Below are 20,389 nucleotides of genomic sequence, written 5' to 3'. Positions count from 1 at the left end.
TTCAATGCATGTATAATCGCTGCTAACTCAAGATCATGTGTCGAGTAGTTATTTTCATGTTTGTCTAATTTCTGGGACTCATAACATACCACTTGTCCATCTTGCATAAGGACTCCACCAAGCCCTCTCTTGCAATGATCCAAGATATTTTACTTATGGATGCATTAAGAATTACATGTAAAGGAGCGTATTAACCAAGGAAATTTAAGCACACATAAAACATGAAGAAAAGATCATGAAAAGCATAAATAGAGGACACAAGAGTTGATAACGGAGTTCATCCAATTTGGACTATGTCTCTGAGCCCTGCTCAACAATGGGGAGGTCTTCATTCATTAAGTGGCATGAAAAATGAATAAGTACAATCAACATTTACATAAACTCCTTATACCTCCTTGCTAGAATATGGATGATAAATGGAGAGACCAGTTGTAGAAACAAATAGCACCACTGAACTCTTGGCAAAAAATCATGTAGAAATGCCTGTCCAAACGTCCAATTCTGAGAAAAAGACCCCATGCACCTCTTAGAATCTTTTGATGCTTCCAATATGGTTCCTGCCCTACCAAGAATTAGGGTTTCGCTGCCCTGCAATAAAATATTATTATTTTTGGTTTCTGTGCCAACTCCTCCCTAAGGTGCATCTATGAATTAAGATTTTATACCCTCTTGTGGGTGGACCTTACAACATGGAGTGGTTTGTTGTAGCGGTAATCTAGGAAACTATTGGCAGGAAGGCTGGGGGATCAAATCTCGACCCTCTCAGAATGGCACACAATTAATTAGTTTTATACCTTGCGACACTGTTTGGTTAACCGTTTGGTGTTGGGGGGACCGCCCCCTTAGGGGACGGCCACATGGGTCGGGCGGGTTAGACCCCCGCCAGTCTCGTATATTATCCATCGTTGGTACGTGGCTCCACGAGGTGGGGTCCCCAGTCAGCGGGCCCCAACCCCATCCATAGTTCTTCTCCATTACATGATTTATGGTGAAGTCCGGGGGTGGCAGGGGTGATAGCCCATCCCCCACTATTTTTAATTATTGTTTTTATACTATGGTTGGAATTTAGGATTTGGGGTGGCGGGGTTTGTGGCCTGCCACGCTTTAGTATATTGTTTTTTATTTTTAAATAAACCATTAGCTGTTTTATGGATTTTCTCAAAACTAGAGGTTACTGGACATTTTAAGTGTCCAACAAAATTTCCTAGAAAATGACCGAATTTCGATGCCGAAATTGACTAGTTTTTTGCCTCCTTAGTCTGCCACTTGTCCAAGTCAACCCTAAACTTTGACTGGCTCTATCTCCTTCATAGGAGCTTGGATTTCAGTGTCATTCACACCATTGGGATCAGGGCGACGAGCACATCGATCTGATGCTGAGTTTATCAAAAATTTTCCACTTTGAAGTTTGAACCTTTTTACCATGCCACTAGTAATTTAGATATCCACCTGGATCAATCCTCCCTACTGAGGATATTTTCGACCACCAAAAGAATTAACACATCCAACACACTGCTTATGCGCTCACCAAACCACACTTTCAACCACCTACATGCAAAACTGGTACATCCTTTGCAATCATATACAAACCATACATGACTCAAACAACCCCTCACTTTCCAAGAGTTTATAGCACACACTCTTTGGTCAAGGATTACATAATAAAAACCAATACCTCAACTACTCATAAGAAAAGGCCACAAACATCATCATTTCATTTTGAAGCGATGGAAAACACATCATCACTTTTACATTTACTTGCAACGCATGATTTACAAATCATGGCCATAACAAGTTACTATCTAAGAAAATGATATTTTACTTAATAAAGTAAATGGGTCATCTTCCTATGATGGATTTGCTTGTGGAATATCTTTAATGAATGGATCCTTCATGGGTGATTTTTGGGCCTAAAGTGTCTGAAATGCAGGTTTCTGATGTTCATCCTTGTTGTAATGATTCTTCCTCTTCCAAACTTTCTGGATTGTCTTGGTACGCTTTCTCCCGATGTGCCTATGATAAGTGTTCATGGATCCCTCACTATCACTGGAATGTGATGAGGTGCCCTCATCATCTATCGTTGGTGGGTCACTAGTTGTTTTGGAGAATTCCCCAACTTCCTTCCTAACATACCCAAGTCCTACATGACGAGACAATTCCTCTAATTTGATGGGGTTCATGATTCCCTAGCCATTAATGTTGAGGCCCTTCCCATGATATCCTATTTTCTTCAACAATTTGGATCCGATACATGTAGTATTTTTTTTAAAAACAGTGAAATCATCATTAGGAAAGGTACATGAAATGAAAGAATCACTTTTTACCTCAAGGTGGTTATGTTATAGCTTTTCCAAGGGTTCATCCTTGGCTTGCAACTAGTGTAGAAACCTTTGTTTCTCCTTTTCTGCTTCCTACAGGAGTCTCCTTAGCTCAGTATTCTCTCCTTGAATGCTTTTTTTGATCTCCTCAAATTCCTAGAGTCATGTCTCATTGGGTGTCCTTTTCATCTTTGGTACAATATCTATTGAAACTTTTGTTTCATTGCCTAAATCAGAACCCAAATTGATGGGTCCATCTGTTGTGATCCCAAGAGATGAAATCTTCTTTTCATCACCAGAATCTAACCCCGGGTCAATTGGTTTACCTCATGCACATCCCATAGTTGTGACCTTCTCATCTTCCTCTTATTCAAACTCATGATCTTATTGCATGGTGGCAGTTGTCTTTTGCCTCTCCTTTCTGTCATTCCTCTTAGGTCTCAGCTCATGGTGCAGTTTCTAGCAATTCTCTTTGTCGTGTCCCTCTTTCTCACAATGTGTACAAGAGGGCTTTGCCCCTCTTCTCTTGGCTGTTGCGGCTCTTTTTGGGTGGTCATTTTGTTCATGCATCCCCCTGCTTTCAAGATGCATGGCCTTCACACTGGCCTCATCGATAGTAGCAGGCTCAAACAATAATAATGAATGCCTTATGTAACTATGTAAAGAACCGATATACTTAGTTACAATCTCTAGTGAATCTAATGGAATGCTAAAATTCAATGCTTGTTTTCTAAATTCTTCGATGAATTTTTGCACATTTTGACTCTTGCCTTGCCTTTTTTTTTTTTTTCTGAATTTGTCTACTCCTATATTGATACAAAAATATGATTATAGAGAGGTAGAGGCCTCGAGAGTTCTAGCCCAAGAGATGGCATGCTTACAAAAATCGCTTGAAAAACTGACCAGAATACCTGCATAATGACTTGCTTTAAGACTTGATATAACTGGAAACTGTAACTGAAGACCGGGATAGATTGATTGGAACCAATCAAAACTTAGTACAGCACAGCCTCTACGTGATCGGAATATGACCCATAAACAGATTGAACCAAAACAGTGACCAAAAGACAAGAGAATGTCGCCCACGCAGGGGAAACTAGCAAGTCAAAAATTGAAAAAGACCTGATTCTGAGAGCTGAAAAACATGAAATTACTATATATCCAGAAGGGATTGAGCGTCTTCTTACAGTAGCTGAACAAAACTAGAAGGTGCAGACCTGTTCAGTCTTCATGCAAGGTTGGAGGCGATTCTTCAACAATGCAGCAACCAAATTGGTCTGGGTCTTCAAACTCAGAGGGTTGGCCCTCTTTACTTGAAGGACCACCACTTGCAGGAGTGCTCGGACCGGAATGGATGGTCGAATCCAGTGTTTCAGAGCCACCTGGGTCCTTTCTTTGAGTAGTCTCAATCTATAAGGATTCATTCTGGTCTTCCATCCTCGGTTTTAAAGGAGCCCCTGGACTGATAGCCCCCAAACCCACAGTATCCTCACACAACTCTACGGTGACTGACACAATGAAGGAGGAATCGCCTAGAGTGCAGGGGAAGCAAAAGCAAGCTGTGTGAGAATGGGAATGGTGAGAGCGCACTTCGGTGATGAACTGCCCTCGTCCCCTACCACGACCACTTCTAGTCACAGGATATCTATCAAAGCAAAAATCTGAAGCCTCAGACGAAGGGTCCAAGGTTGTGGAGGAAGGCTGGCGGGAGACACAGCCTCGGGAGCTGCCTCTTCTGTAGCACATCCTTGAGCGCACTCTGGGCATTTTGAAGTATGCTAGAGGAGCAGAACAAACAGCCGTAGAGGGGACTGAGAGGGGGCGATAGAGGAAGATGAAAAATGGATTATTTGAACCATGAAATCCCTGATAAGTATCAACACCTCGATCCAGAGCCAAACGATACCCTGGTCTATCTCGAAAGCAAGGAGCTTCAACCTTGCTAGACCAGCATGAGCGCAAGGGAGGAGCAAGAGTGAAAATCAAGCAGAGCGCCATTGCTGATAAACTAACATGCTGACGAGAGGGAAAGAGCTACATTAATGCAGCATTAAAGTTGTTGGTCTGAAACATTAACTCATACCTCATGCGAGGCCGGCTGGCAATGGTGATTAGCCACTCGCCCACCCTCCACACCGCCTTCGTACTGCTCGCCTGACTACACACCCACATCCGGGGGAGATAAATCTTGTTGCACCAAAGAAGTGCAGTCTTGTTTGAGTTGTGCATCATTTGAATCACGTAATGGATCGAAGAAAAATAGGAGCTACTGATTGACTCCCTGATTAGCCAATCTATCTGCTACCTTGTTGGCAGAACACTGAATATGCTTGAAGGTAATGCTCCTGGAAGTCTTGAGCCATTCTTCAATTTGTTCCAATCTACTTAGAAGCTTCCAGCTCAAGGCAATCTTTGCTGCTAAGGTGCCTGAGTGAATCCTTGTGGCAGCTATTATTAAGATTTGAGAATCCCCTTCTACCTCAAGAGGGGAAAAATTTTCCTTTTCTGCTATGCATATGCCTTTCCATAAACCTTCAAGTTCTGCAGCATTGTTGGTATCTTTGCCAATTGACCCATGATATATGTGCAATGCTGAGCCAACTTCGTTTATGAAGATGCCACCATAGCCATCTAGCCCATGATTGCCCTTAGCAGCCCCATCGAAGTTCAATTTTTAAGAATGGGAAGCCGGAGGAGACCAATTGTGGGGAGAAGCAGTGCTGACTGGGGGACTAGTCTTGACTTGAGCTAAAAAAGTGAGGTCCAAATTCCAATCTTTCAGGATGAGGCATTCCTGAGGAGAGTCTGGTAGGTCCAAATTTTTCCAGTGTCTTAGAGCAAGAGTTTCTTGCAGATTTTGTTTGAGAAGAAGCCATAGGGTATCAAGTGGCTTACTAAGATTGTTGAAGATTTTATTATTTCTCTCCTTCCATATGATCCAATAGACAAAGCCAGGAAGGAGGCTCCAAAGGGAGTTGAGAAGAAGGCTTTGGAAAGGATGCTGAGGCTAGTTTCTGATAGTGTCTGTAATATCTCCCACACGTCTACCCGTTCTTCTATTGCACTGAGCAATTCTCTCCCAAAACTGTGCTGCTAGTGGGCAGGTATCCAGGAGATGCAGAATGGTTTCTGAGTTAAGATTGCAGTTGGGGCATCTAGAGGGTCCATTAAATCCACGCTTTTGTAGATTATCCCAAGTGAGGATTCACTGCTTGCTCAGAAGCCATAGAAAAGTGGAAACCTTAGGCCAGATGCTTGGTTGCCAAACTTGATCCTAAAGCTGATCCTTTGTTGTCTGCATGGGTTTATAGAGAAGTTGGTATGCTTCCTTGGTAGTGAACATACCTTTTGCCGTGTGTCCCCATCGTAGTTTGTATTTTTGATCAGAGTATTTAATTTTCATGAGTTTTAGCTCCTGATCGATCTCTTCATATGTTTCCCCCCTGCCAAGTAGCCTGCCCGGTACTAGCTGATCTCCAGAGTTGAAAATCTTGAGGGGATTGCTACTGCCAAAACTGATGAACATGCATTTGGTCAGTTTGCTGCATAGAAGCTTGCCATTTGGGTTTGTAGAAGAGTGAGGCTAGTTTGGGGAGTTGTTGCCAAGAGTCCTCCCAAAATCTAGCTGTGGTACCCAAATGGATCTCCCAAAAACTGTGCGCTTGAATAAAGGCATTATGTTGCTTGGCAGCATTCCAAATCAATGAGCCAGGAGATTTTGTGCTGATTCTGATGAGATTGTCCCATTGACTGCCTAGCGCATATTTGGCTTGCCAGAGACGTGCCCAAGGAATGTGCGATTTGGAAATCCAGTTCCACTAGATACGGGCTCCCATTGTATTATTGCTGTGAAGGGGATCCCTCAAACCTAGCCCATCAGCTGATCTTGGTAGAGAGACCTCAGTCCATTTGACAAGAGCCCATTTCCTGTTGAGTCCTGAGGACCCCCAAAGAAAGTTTCTTTGAAGATTGTGGATATTCTTAAGAACCCATTTAGGAGCTGCCAATATAGAAAAAAGATAAAGAGGCATAGCTTGGAGAACAAATTTGATTAGGATGAGCCTGCCAACAATATTGAGCAAGCGGAAAGTCCAGGAAGAGAGCCTAGTTTCTAGTTTGTCAAGGACGGTTCTCCAGGAGGCATGTTTAATAGCTGAGTCTAGCAAAGGAGCTCATAGATATTTTGAAGGAAGAACGGCTATCGGGAAGCCCAGAATATTGGCGATGTTCCTCTAAGTCAGGGTGGGAGTGTGGAAGAAGAAGAGCTGGGATTTGGAGGCATTGATGGAGGTTCCTGAGGCTTCTGAGAAGAGATTGAGCAAGGCTTTAAAGGCGGAGGCTTCTTGTGTTGATGGGTGGCTGAAAAGCATAGTGTCGTTGACAAACTGTTGGTGGGAAATGGGGGCAAGACCATGAAGAGAAATTCCCTTTAGGGTATGGGAGGAGATGGCAGAATGAAGGAGGTGACTGAGACCTTCAGCCATGAGAACAAAGAGGAAAGGGGAAAGGGGGTCACCTTGTCGAATGCCACGGGAAGGACGAAAGGGCGTAGAAGGTGAGCCATTAAGCAGGATGGAGAAACTGGGTGAAGAGATGAGATTCATGATCCATTGAGTCCAAGTAGCACTGAAGCCAAATGCCAATAACATCTGATGGATATAGTTCTAGCTGAGTTTATCAAAAGCTTTGGAAAGATCTAGCTTGAGAATCATACCTGGATTTTTTAGTAGCTTGAGAGAGTGGATCACTTCATTTGAGAGAATGATGTCATCCATTATCTGGCGCCCTTCTACGTATCCGGTCTGCTCTGGCGAGATGAGGAAAGGGAGAAGAGGTTTAAGCCTATTCGCCAAGACTTTGGATATGAGCTTGTAAATGACATTGCAAAGTGCCATGGGCTTGTATTTGTCAGGTGTATTGGGTTCATCTGCTTTAGGTATTAGCGCTATGAAGGTAGAATTTAGGGAAGGAAGGATCCAGTGCATCGATCTTGATTCCTCCACTATCTCCCAGACCTCTGTGTTGATAAGCTCCCAAAACGCATGAAAGAAGTTGGTTGTAAAGCCATCGGGTCCAGGTGCTTTGCCATCCTTAAGTTGGGCCATGGCATCCTCCACTTCCTGCGTGGAGATGGGCTGGAGCAGCATTTTGTTGTGGTCCTCCGTAATAAGTTTAGGAATATGCAGCATGAGTGATCGAATGGCTTGATCCCTACATCCCGGTGGCTCCCGAAGAATATCCTGAAAGTACTCTTTGAATTCCTATTCCACTTCTTCATGCACCTCTAATCTCTCCCCTTGTCGATTATTAATGAAGGCGATGTTATTGTGCATTCTCCTTTGAATAGTAGATCTGAGAAATTTTTTTTGTATTTTTCTCCCCTTCCTTGAGCCATCTAATTCTAGATTTTTGTCACCACAGGACTTCTTCTTGCTGCCTTCGTGCTTCGATCTTGGTCAAGAGGGTCTGCTCCTGTTGCGCATAATCTTCCGTTCTTCCCTCCAAGATAATACTTTGTTGTAGTGAATTCATCTGTTGCTCCAGCACTTTCCGATGTTCAAAGATGTTACCAAACTGAGTCCAATTCCATGATTTGAGAACTTGTTTGAGGTATTTTAGTTTTTGTTGGAACTAGAACATCTTGGCTCCTGCAGGGGGAATGAAGGATTTCCAAGCTCGTTAACTACTTCTTTGAAGTTGGGATGAGAGAACCAAAAGGCTTCAAAGCGAAAAGGTCTATTGCACTTTGTGCCCGGATGTGACCACTGTAGCATTATGGGCCAATGATTAGAGCCCACTTGAGGCATGATGGAAGCATGAAAGTCCCCACCCAGGTGTATGGCATTATCCGATATAAGGAAGCGGTCCAGCCTGGAAGCTATATGCTGTGGTCCCCTTCTTTTATTGGTCTAGGTATACATACCATTGGAAGTTTGAAGGTCCATTAACTGATTACTGTGGATGAAGTCTTTGAAGCTGATGTTGTCGCCTTCTAGCTTCGATCTACCTCTAGATTTTTCCTCCAAAGCCGTGATTATATTGAAGTCACCACCACCAATCCAAAGGGGAAACCGACTATCTGAATTGAGAGCTATGAGTGTGTCCAGTAGATCCAGATTTTTTTGTAAATCTTGTGGAAAATATACATTAGAGAGATGGCCATGGATGTTGGTCCTAATTAGGTGAAAGGTTGATTGAATAAAGAAGTGTGAGGCATGAAAGTCTTGAAGGGAGAGTACCTATAGGTTCCACAAGATTGCCAGCCCTCCTGAAGCACCTGAAGCGTCCACTGAGACTGAGCGGCATCTTGACCAGACCTTATTTAGAATCCTTTCCAGTACAGTGCTATTAACTTTTGTCTCTTGAAGAAAGACTATTGAAGGCTTTTCTTGCTGGATCATATTTTTTAACATTCTATGTTTTGTGGGGCTATTAAGCCCTCTCACATTCCATGAGATGAGCTTCATGAGGAACAGTGGGGGAGAGATTTGAAGAACTTGGTCAGCTTGGGGAATCTACCAGCTTCCACCAGCATTTCTCTGATGATAATGGTCCTTTGCGGATCCATTTTGCGCCCTCGTTTCTTCATGTCTCTCAAGAATTTCTTTCCATCCCAAGGACTACCAGCCTAAATACCTAGACATTTGTTATGCTGTGCTCTGGCTAGAACCACTTCAAGCCTTTTGATTTCCCAGTGGGGTATTGCATTAAATTCTTTTTGCCTGCATGCTGTTTCCATTTTGAGAATGTCTAGACCTTCTAGATCTATGCTTTCTGGTTCCTCATCCATGTGTATCGGAGTATTCTATTCTTCCTCGATTGTCTTTTGATGAATACTAAGAGATAGAGCTGCATCTATCCCCATAGAGGAAGACTTCTCAGCGGTCTCTGGATCTATTTTCTTAGAGGAGGTAGAGGCGAGAAAGCTGGTGAGAGTGGAGGCTGAGTTCAGAACTGAAGATTTTAGAGGCTGGGGGGTTGAGGAAGGAGAGAGATCTACAAGAGGGATTTCAGGGTGATCCTCCGTAGTATTTTTAGGGGTCAGAATTTCAAATCTGTTCTGGGTGTCAAGGTTTTTGGAGGTATCTGGGGCTACCAGAGTTTTCTTGGCATGCCGTCTATGACTAGGGACCTTTGTAAATTCCTCAGTATCTTTGCTTGTCTCATTAACTGGGGCTTTGGACTGAAGATTCAAAGGGCAATCCCTGAAAAGATGGCCATGTTCATGGCATTTTCTGCAACAAAAAGGAACATGCTCGTAGTCTATTGTTTGGATCCATTCAAAGTCGTCGTGAAATAGACTTACTGAGTCCGTGAGTGCTTTGGTCAGATGCATGTGAACACAGATCCTAGCATAGGAGGTGTATCTTCAAGTTTCGGTTTCCTCAGCAGCTTTGATGAATACCCCTAGGATGTTGCCTATGTCCTTTAAGGTCTCCTCGTTCCAGTATTCCAGTGGAAGAGAATACATGCGTATCCATACTGGAGCCCAGCTGAAATATTCTTTGTCTGGGTTGAACCTTTCTTTCCAGTCACGAAGGTACAGGCCTGAAGAGTTGACGAAATACGAGCCTCACTCGAAGATGCGAGTTTTGTCTTCCAAACAATTGAAAGTAGCGGTAAAGAAGCCTTTGGGGCCAAGCTACAGAGTAACTTGTCCTTTAGGCTTCCATTTGGAAGCTATCCATCCATGCAAGGCCTTTTCAGTTGGCTAGAATCCAAGGAACTTGCCTATGAGTGCATGATCCCTCATATATTGGATTTGGCTGTTGATTCTGTGACTGGGGAGATCTAATTTGATTCTTTCTGCAGTCTTCAGGATGCATGTTGCAGAAGACACCTTTGGCTGTGACGTTGAGGCCTTTTGGTCAATGCCTTTATCATTGGCAGCTGCAGAACCTGCAGCAGAGTCCCCAGCAGCATCGATGGCAGGTTCAGTGTCCTGGTCGGTCCGAGGGAGGGCGCCTGGATTGATCAGAGGGTCTGCGCATTCTGTCTTGTCAGAAGAGAGACCAGTGGGTGAAGGGGTGGTTGAGCCCACCCATCCAAAGGGCGAATCCATGGTGAAGAACTCAGCTAGAGTACTGTATCAAGATCGCCAAAAGCACAGAGGAGAAAGGTAATAGGGTTAACGCTCGAGCCCTAGCGCGAGCAGCATCGCAACTTGGAAGTAGTTGTTAAGTAACAATATGGTTCTCCGACTCTTGCCTTGCCTTAGGTGTTGCCATTCCATTAATTCTTTTTGTTTATATCCCAAGGGTAAAACTAATTCTTCAATGTAGAAACAAAAATTGACCATGAGGAGAGAAGGTTACCCACATTTTTGCTACCTTGCAATTTGCTCTCCCACCAAACAAGAGTGGTGCCACTCAGTCGAAGGGATGCCAACTGGATCTTTGCCCTGTCTTCATTGATTTTTTGAATCCGACAGTATACGTCAATCTTTATAATTGAATTGTTGAGCTTTTCTGCATTACATTCTCTAGAATACATAGGCAAGTCAAACTTTACATCTAGTTTAAGGAAAGGTTTCTTAGATGTATGTCTATGATGTCTATGAGAATGACGAGAAGAAGAAGAGGAATTGTCACTGGAAGATGGAGAGGGAGGGGTGTCTTCTCAACCATCTTGATGATGTATCGATCGGCGATCATCTACATCTTTCTTCTCGTATTGGAGCGCCTTCTCATACTCATAAAATAACTTGTCTACTTTCTCTGCCATATTGTAGAATGTCTTGCGATTATGCTCTTCTTCCCAATAAGCTTCCTCATCTGCCATGTTTCTTCTTCATGGTAAGCATCTTGCTTTGGGATCAAAGGACTTAAGCTTTCCTTCACATCTTTTCAACTTGTTCCTGGTTAGCATATACTCATGCAATTCACATCAACAAAGACCTCCTTTGATACCAAACTTGATCCAAGATATTTTTCTTATGGATGCATTAAGAATTACATGTAAAGGAGCATATTAACCAAGGAAATTTAAGCGCACATAAAACATGAAGAAAATATCATGAAAAGAAGAAACAGAGGACACAAGAGTTTATAATAGAGTTCGTCCAATTTGGACTATGTCTTCAGGCCCTGCTCAACAGTGGGGAGGCCTTCATTCATTAAGTGGCATGAAAAATGAATAAGTACAATCAACATTTACATAAACTCCTTATACCTCCTTGTTGGAAGATGAATGAGAAATGGAGAGAACAGATGCAGAAATAGATAGCACCACTGAATTCTTGGCGAAAAACTGTGCAGAAATGCCTATCCAAATGCCCAATTTTGACAAAAAGACCTCCTGCACCTCTCGGAATCTTTTGATGCACCCAAGATTCCCTATGGCAAGGTTTTAGCCCCTACTAGGAATCAACGTTTCGCTGCCCTGCAATAAAATATTATTATTTTCGGTTTCCACATCGGCTCCTCTCTAAGGTGCATCTATGAACTGAGCTTTTATACCTACTCATGGGCAAACCTTACAACATGGAGTGGTTTGGCATAGTGGCAATCTGGGAAACTGTTGGAAGGAAGGTTGGGGGATCAAATCCTAACCCTCTCAAAATGGCGCATGCTTAATCATTTTTATACCCCATGGCATTGTTTGGTTAACCATTTTGTGTTGGGGGGACCACCCGCTTGAGCGGGCACCACGTGGGACGGGCAAGTTCGACCCCGGCCGGTCCCGTATATTATCCGTTGTTGGTGCGTGGCTCCATGAAGTGGGGTCCCCAATCAACAGACCCCGATCCCATCCATAGTTCTCCATCGTTACGTGATTTATGGTGATGTTCGGGGGTGACAGCCCATCCCCCACTATTTTTAATTTTTGTTTTTATACTATGGTTGGGATTTAGGATTTTGGGTGGCGAGTTGGTAGCCCGCCACCCTTTAATATATATATATATATATATATATATATATATATTAAACAACCATTATCCATTTTATGAATTTTCTCAAAACTGGAGGTTACTAGACATTTTAAGTGTCCAACAAATTTTCCTAGAAACTGACTAGATTTCGATGCCGGAATTGACCAGTTTGTTGCCTCCTTAGTCTGCCATTTGTCCAAGTCAACCCTCAACTTTGACTAGCTCTATCTCCTTCATACGAGCTCGGATTTGAGTTTTGTTCACACCATTGGGATCAGGGCAAGGAGCACTTTGATCTGATGCTGAGATTATCAAAATTTTTCCACTTTGATTTCTGAACCTTTTTACCATGCCACTCGTACTTTAGAGATCCACCTAGATCATGCAAGCATCTGTGCATATGACAAACTCTTTGTCCATATATGCAATCTGTAGTACTGGTGCATGTGTCAACAAATGCTTAAGTTGCTCAAAACTAGCCTCATAATCCTTTGTCCATTCGAACTTCTTACCTTTCCTTTGCAATGATGTAATGGGATAAGCAATCTATGAGAAGTTCCCGATGAACCTCCTGTTGTAACATATTTTGGTACACAGAAAATTACAAATTTTCAATGAGAAATTGCCAATTTCTTTCTTCGCCAAATGCTAAGATATATGCTAATTAGATAATTTTGAATGATTTATAAATTCTTTTTTATAATAATAATTTTAATTTTAAAATAATCGTATTTTTATAAAAATGTAATGGTATATTTTTATGAAAATATCTATTTAAAGTTAAAAATTATGTTATAAATACTTATTTGGGTAAGCCTAATCACAAAACCAAGTTAAAATGTCAAAGCCTATGGCCCACCCCGCACTTAACTATTTAAGCTCCCCTATTTTCCCATGCCTCGAGTTATGGGTACATTAAATCCAAGGGTTATAAATATATTTCCCACCCCCAGCTCTTCCAACATTTAACCAAATGGTAGGTCTGAAAATGATGTTTTTACCTTACCACATTTTACACGTGTCATATCCTTTTTCACTTTACACCCCCCTTCCTAAACCACTTCCTACCTACGCCCCTCTGAAAACCATTTTCCATGCCCCTCCGAAAACCATTTTCGCTGTTACATTTAAATCTTATAATGATTGTCAAGAAGGTTTATGGTCCATTGGATTAATCGAAATGATTAATCGATTTTTTATGGAGTTAAATCTTGGGCTCTTCAAAAGCTTGGATGATATATTATGAAAAGATTTTACAGGTGAAATTCATTATCAATTACAGGTGCACATAAAATAAATTTACAGCCACTAGTGCATGAAAATGAATTTACAAGAGAAAATGAAGGGAAATAAATTTTACAGGTACAAGTGAATTGAGGTTACACATGAAAGCAAATGGAGGATAAGTGAAAATGAGTTTTTTTTATAGAGAAGGAAAAAAAAACATGGTTTTGGGAATACAAGAGAAGGAAAAACAACACATGGTTTTGGAAATATAAGACAAGGGAATTTAATAAAATTATTTGAAGAGATATTTTCTGAATTCCATTTAGTAAATTCATGAAAATAGAAAAATATAAAATTCATTTACAAAATATTTGAAAACATTTATAAAATATTTCCTTCCAAATATTTTATGACATTGGTGAAGCATTATCAAAAGGTGACATAAAATCATTCCAAGCATATTTTCAATGACAACTTCACAAACCCCAGATTTTAAGGCACATAATTATCAATTGAAAGAAAAATGGTAGAATCAACATCTCTAGATTTCAAGGGCATGGAGATATCAACATTCAGAAGACACCTAGCAACAAAAGACCAGTAGATTGAGGATCATTCTGTAGATTTTCAGTAGTCAGCCAACTAATTTCCAGATATCAAGGCACAATACTTTCAAACAGTTCCAAATTTTTGGCAGAGAATCTAGGGATTGTTTTATTTTTAGTATATTACTTAGGATATTATTCCAGAAATATTGTAACAAATTAAAAGAAGTTTATCTTATATATTGCATCATTTGTAATAAACAGGGGTGGGCTTTTGATGTTAAGAACCTATTATCTTGGTAAAAGTTTTATTACGGAATTCCTAATCAAAGCCTTTCGACTCTAGTTTATGGTAGAACTTGTGTTTCTTGTTGTTTTCCCAGTACTTTCATACTCTCTTTCTACACATGTTCAAGTTTGCATAGAAGATTCTGGGTAAGAATAGATTGAGTATCAAACTTTCTGAAATCCCCTGCAAAATTATAATCATTTAAAGGGATCAGTTTATTGGAATATTTGTCTGAGATAGCTCCTCTACAATGTGTTTTGCTGGGCTGTAGAATTTTTCTACCTGCATCCAAATATACTTGATTGATTAAGTATTCATTTTGATTCCTTAATTACAAGGAATATCCTTATATTCTTCTATCAAATTCTTTATAAATCATGTTATTCTATCAAGCTAGAAGCTGACACTTTGAGAAGTCACCATGTGAGAGAGGCCTTTAATCATGAATAGGGATTGTCATTGATTGCCAACCACCCCCAATTAGAATCATAAATCTGTCCATTATGCTTCAAATACTGTTGTTCAATGATAGGTGAACAACATTAAATAAAGCCTCGTAACAACTAAAGGATCCTCCTTTGGCTCAAGGGCCATCTTGAACCTAAAATCTGGTTGAGTTGGTTTCCTGGTGTAGTTTTTGCAGCCAAAGACTACCTACGGGAAATAGGTACAACACCTCCTATAATATCCTACCAGACCTGTTATCACTTAGAATTTCTCCCTAGAAGTTATCAGAAAAAGGAAAAGACCTAGGTAACCACAAACCAATCTTTTAAGTATAGGATCTAGCCAACCTATGACTCAGAGAGGGCTCTCTCTATATAATTTAGCTTTGTTTGTTGGGGTTTTAGGCTAACTCTTAAAGTTCAGGGGGTTTTGATTTGTATTGAAGGTTGGATGGTGGAACCCTTAAAACAGATGGATAGAATGAAGTCTCTGGACCATTGGGCTATGGAGTCAAAAAAGGATAGCAGAGCTAGGATTAACTCATTAAAGGGAGTGTTCAAAGGGCAAGCTAGCAGAGTGAAGTACAGGTCTTTCGGTCAGATAGGTGAAATAATCTTAACCAGAGTGAGAGAGCACTCAAGAATTCTCAAACCAGGATTATAATGGAGAACAAAGGATAATCATGAGCAAAGGGCAATTAAGAATCCTTTACTATAGATTGAGGGAAACTATCTAAACTAAGGAGCAATCAAGAATTCCTTAACATAGATAATTAGCAGAAAACAGTTAAATGCATAATAGTCAAAATAGAGTGCAGTGAAGCAAATTATGAGATATCATTCCTTATTATAGCATTCAGATTTTAGATACATTAAATATTATGGAAAAACTTTTTAAAGAAAGATAACAATACAAGAGAAGATACTTGTCTATACTTCGCACTACACATGAATCCTATGAAATATCTTGACTTTATTCATTATTCCAGCTTGTTGGTCCAAACAGTGATACAATAGCTTACAATCTTCGATCAAGAAAGTCTATAGAAATGTCTAAGAATCCACCCTACATACTTCGAATTGTGAAGTATTTATACAAAAAATTATTTACAAAAAAATCTCAAACTAACTTGAGATTTAATTTAGGAAATACAAATATCTTCTAGCAAGAAGATAGAGACAACTATTGAATTGTTTCATGTTGTTTCTTTTTATTTGGTATTGCTGGATTTTATGGTTGGTTTTGTAGCCCTTTATGCTGGCTTGTAGTTGTGATGTTTCATGCTGGAATCTTCTTTAACTTTTATCTTTTAGCTGATACTCTTTGACTATGCTACCCTGTTTTTATCTGTTTACCTGGTTGCTCTCATTTTTACTGGGTAGTAACTTTTAGCTATAAATTTATCCCAGTAAATCAGTCACTATCTCCCAACATTCTACATCAGGTAATTTCACATTCATCATCCTCCTGAAGATCTCATCAACTTTAGTGTATTTGGAAAAATTGGGTTTGGTGAGAAATAAGTGTTTTATCTCATGCTCAAGAAAAAACATGTTTTCAAATGTGTTGTACAAAACTTTGCCTGTTGGCAGTGCTTTTATTGATGAATAGCTGGCTTGTTCCTTAGCTAACTGTCTGAGTCTATTACCATAGTCCAACTGTGTCATAAGTTTGTCATTGATAATCATAGGACTGGGCATACATTTCTCCCTCAAAATCTAGAATTGACCCATGAACATATCAATGGCTACCTGCATATTGTGGCACTTTTCTTCTAAGTTAAGCATAAGGTTCCTTTTGGAAAGGACCTTCCTTATTTCCAAAATAGTCTTAGTCCTATATTCTATATTTAGCTCATGGAGCTCATATCTATTCTTGCTATTGAGGAAGTGGAAGAGTCTATTTCCATCCTCAGGCTTATCTCCCAACTCCTCCTTTACTTTCTGGATAGCTTATGTAGCTACCTTTACTAACTCTGTTTGTTCAAAAATAACTTGGATTGATGGCCAAATATCATTAACAGAGTCAATGATATTGGCCCATAGCATTTCCTTAGTTTGCCGAAGTGGTTTCTTGAGTGTTAAGTCTTTCTCTAAGACTTTGATTCTTTCACTCATTCTTTGGGCCTTCTGTGCTTCTTCCTTTTGCTTAAGTTGGGAAAGTTTGTAGTCAATTTCCAAACTTGCCACCCTTTCTCTCAACCTGTTCATCTCTGTATCCTAGATAGACGTCTCTTTCATGGCTTTAACCAGTTCTGCTGCTTTCTCTCCTGATGCACTTGCTACTGTTGTAGTTTCTGCTATTACTGGCAATGTTGTGGCAGGTGGAGCTATTGGTACCAGTGAAGGTTCCAATGTAGAAGGGACTATCTTGGATACTGTAGGGATGACATCTTTTGAAGTTGTGGCCAAGTCAATTTGCTTCAAATGAATTAAAGCGTCCAACTCCTTTTTTGTCTCCTTTAATTGGTCATTAAGCTTTAGGACCAAGTCCATCAACTCCTCATGTCTGGTTTGGCTCTCTACGACTTCTAGACTTTGAGGATGTTGCAGCTGTGGTATTTTCAATTGCCTCTTAAGTGCAACAATATCATCATTTTTATTTTTTATAAGCTACTCTGTAGCTTTTATATCCTTTGGATCATGTCCCAATTCAATCACTAAGTCCTCTAAGGACATGTTCCTTGTATCCTTGGCCTGCGAGGAGGCCTTCTCTAACTGAAATTGTGAAGAAATGTTGTTCAAAGTGTTCTGTAGCTGATGAGAAGCTATGGCCTTACCTGTCAGGGTGGAGTATACCATCTCTCCATCCTATTTGTGTAGTTCAATCTGGTCTATGGGATGATTATCCCTGGCTAACACTTCAAAAGATACCCTTTTGAAATCATATGTTGTCTTGGGCTACTCAGTTGTAAGCTTAATAAAAGACATTTGCAGTTTTCCTTCTTTAATGTCAAAGGCTAACATTAGCCTTGTTTAATTGGTGGGAGTCAGCTTCAGGTACTGAGCATAAGTTTGGGCCTTAAGCCTCTCATTTCTTGCTTTGATTTCCTTGTACCTGTCTTTTATGCCCTGATCTCTCTCAGCAGGCCTACTGAATGAAGACACTTCCACACTAAGCTGCCTTTCCAACTTCTGGGTCTAAGATGTGGAAGGCTCTGGCATTCCTTCAGATGGAGCAATGGGCCTACTTCTATTTTCCTCTATATTGGTTACCTGTACCAAATCTTCTGTGTATTCCTTTTCAGAGGCCAGATTGAGCCTTTGCCTCTTGCTTGATTCATGTTACAAATTTGAGGTGTCCATTCCTGATGTGGAATCTCCCTCTCTGTTTCTTTTTGGAATTTTATCCTCATTCTGAGGAGTTTGCATGACTAGAGGGGCACTCATTGTTCTTTCTTGCTCTTCTGGTACCTGTAGAAAAGAGTTGTCATCAAGCTCCTTTTCTAAATCAATTAGAGCATTTTCTACATCTACTCTAGTGCTGCCTTGGTCTACTCGGGTACCTTCCACCCATTCTGTTTGGTTGGTATATGCCTCTATCTCTGGTATGGGGTGGTGGATGAAGGTTCCTAGCTTGATATTTTGCCTTTTCTTGGTAATGAATTCCAAAGGGTCATATCTCCATACAAAACTCCTTTAGAACTTCATTCTTTGTAGGATTAGGTCTGCCTCTTTTCCAGCCTCCCTGGAATTGCATATGAAGGGACCTAATTGATGTTTGATTTTGAAATAGGCCTTCTTTTTGGAATTGACGAAGTTGACTTCATTTGCATTGATGATCTGTCTGTAATACTCTAAGGAAAACAACCTCATGGGGAGGTATCTTGGCAATTTATATGGTTCAAGCATGCAACCATATATTCTGATTTCTGTATGGTTCTGATAAAGGTACCAATCACCCACTTTGGTTTGCTCGGAAAGCTAGAGGAATCTCTTTATTTCTAGTCTTATCCTAGGTGGAGGATTCCCAGTGAGCATGGTCATGACTGGATGCATGAAAGAATCTATAAAGTCTAAGTAGGTATATGGTGATCCAAACTAATGGAAAAGTGGGGTCCAAAAAATAACAGATATGGGCTGGCCCCTGGTGTCAAGCTTTTGAAAGGTAAAATGAAACTTCTCTGACTGATAATACAGAAATAGATGGTATAAAATGGATGAGTATTTGAACATCCTTTCATTTCCCATTCTTATGAACTTCTCATGCATTCTGTCAGCTATGAATGTGGCAAAGTCATATATGGCTGCAGGAGGTTGTCCTGGGGTATAGATGGACATGAAAGCAAGAATTATTTCATAAATGTACTCACTTGTGGTGTAGCCCAACACACATGATATCATGGCTATAATGTTATGGCCCCATGGGGAGAAAATGGTTGATACATATGGAGGGGAATCCTTAGGGATGTGTTTCTCCTCCCTTATGAAGGTTTGGAACATCTAGGCCAATTTTGCCAGGCTAAGATTAGGATACAGGTCCAACAGGTCTCCAATTGAGAGGGGAGTTAGGTTTGGCCCTGGTTGGAGCTACAACATTTCATTAACGGACTCAGCTATGATATTAAAAAGGACCTTCTGGTCATGACACATTATGGTTCTATGGCAGGGGACGTAGCATGCATAACACATATGAATAATCTCTGGGAAGATGTGGACTTGGGGGAACTGGTATTTGGGTAAATTTGACTCCCAAAGGCCAATCGCATTAGCATGGTTAAGATATCTATCCCTAATTTGGCAATGCACTTTGAGCAGGGGTTCTAGGGCAGTAGTGTCATTTATCTAGAAGTCCTGGTCAGCGAGGGGAAGGTGGTCCAAGTCTAAATGGGGAGTGGTAATGGGTCTCACGTCCATGGCAATGGGGGTTGCCATAATTCCATTCTTGTGGATTTGAATTATGCTTAGGGGTTCTAGCAAAGGTTCTATGGGATTTTTTGGAGTTTTTAGGGCAATGGAGGTCTTGCCAATGGTTTATGGCTCAGAGTGTTAAAATCAAAGTAATTTGATATCTTTTACTTAATTAATAGTGTTATGATGGTGAATTTACTTGGAGTTTGACAATGGAGTTAGTATTCCATGGTTAAATACCTGGAATTGGGCGAAATTGACTGTAAATGGTGGTTGATGGTGGCTGCAGAGGTTCATACAGTTCTGGTACAGACTAATGAATGAGCTAGGCTATATATGGTGTCTATGGAGGAATGGCAGAGGTCTATGAGAAAAATCACTATTTGCAGGGGTTGCAATGGCTTTCTGAGTTCTCAATAGCGAATGTGCAAAAGAGTGAAAAGAGGGGTAATTGGGCTTATATAGAAAAAATGTTAATTTTGGCAGGTTCATTAATTGATGAATAGTGGGCAGTTTTTTTCATTTATACTGGATGATGGTTAAATGCGGTCATCGCACTGCTTTTGAGAGGGAAGTGGTTTTGAGGGGGGCTCACCCGATCTAGTCGAGTGTGTGAAACATAGCATTATGGGGGTCAAGGAAAACCAACTTATCAGGCAGGTAAATGATAGACGGTGGGACAGACCGATATGAATATGGGTCGTAGGATGTGGGGAAGGGATGATCAATGGGAATCGGGTGATGGAGTTGCACAGAGATTTACGAAAAAAGATTTCGTGGGGCCCATGGGTCTAATCACCGGCGGTATAGGATTAAATTAAAACTTAATCTCATCGGGGGTG

This window comes from Pinus tabuliformis, chromosome J (genome assembly GCF_031772625.1).
Source record: "Pinus tabuliformis cultivar Carrire ecotype Pingquan chromosome J, CPIR1, whole genome shotgun sequence".
NCBI classification, from domain to species: domain Eukaryota; kingdom Viridiplantae; phylum Streptophyta; class Pinopsida; order Pinales; family Pinaceae; genus Pinus; species Pinus tabuliformis.
The sequence above is the reverse complement of the archived record's forward strand: the minus strand, read 5'-3'. Positions refer to the sequence as shown.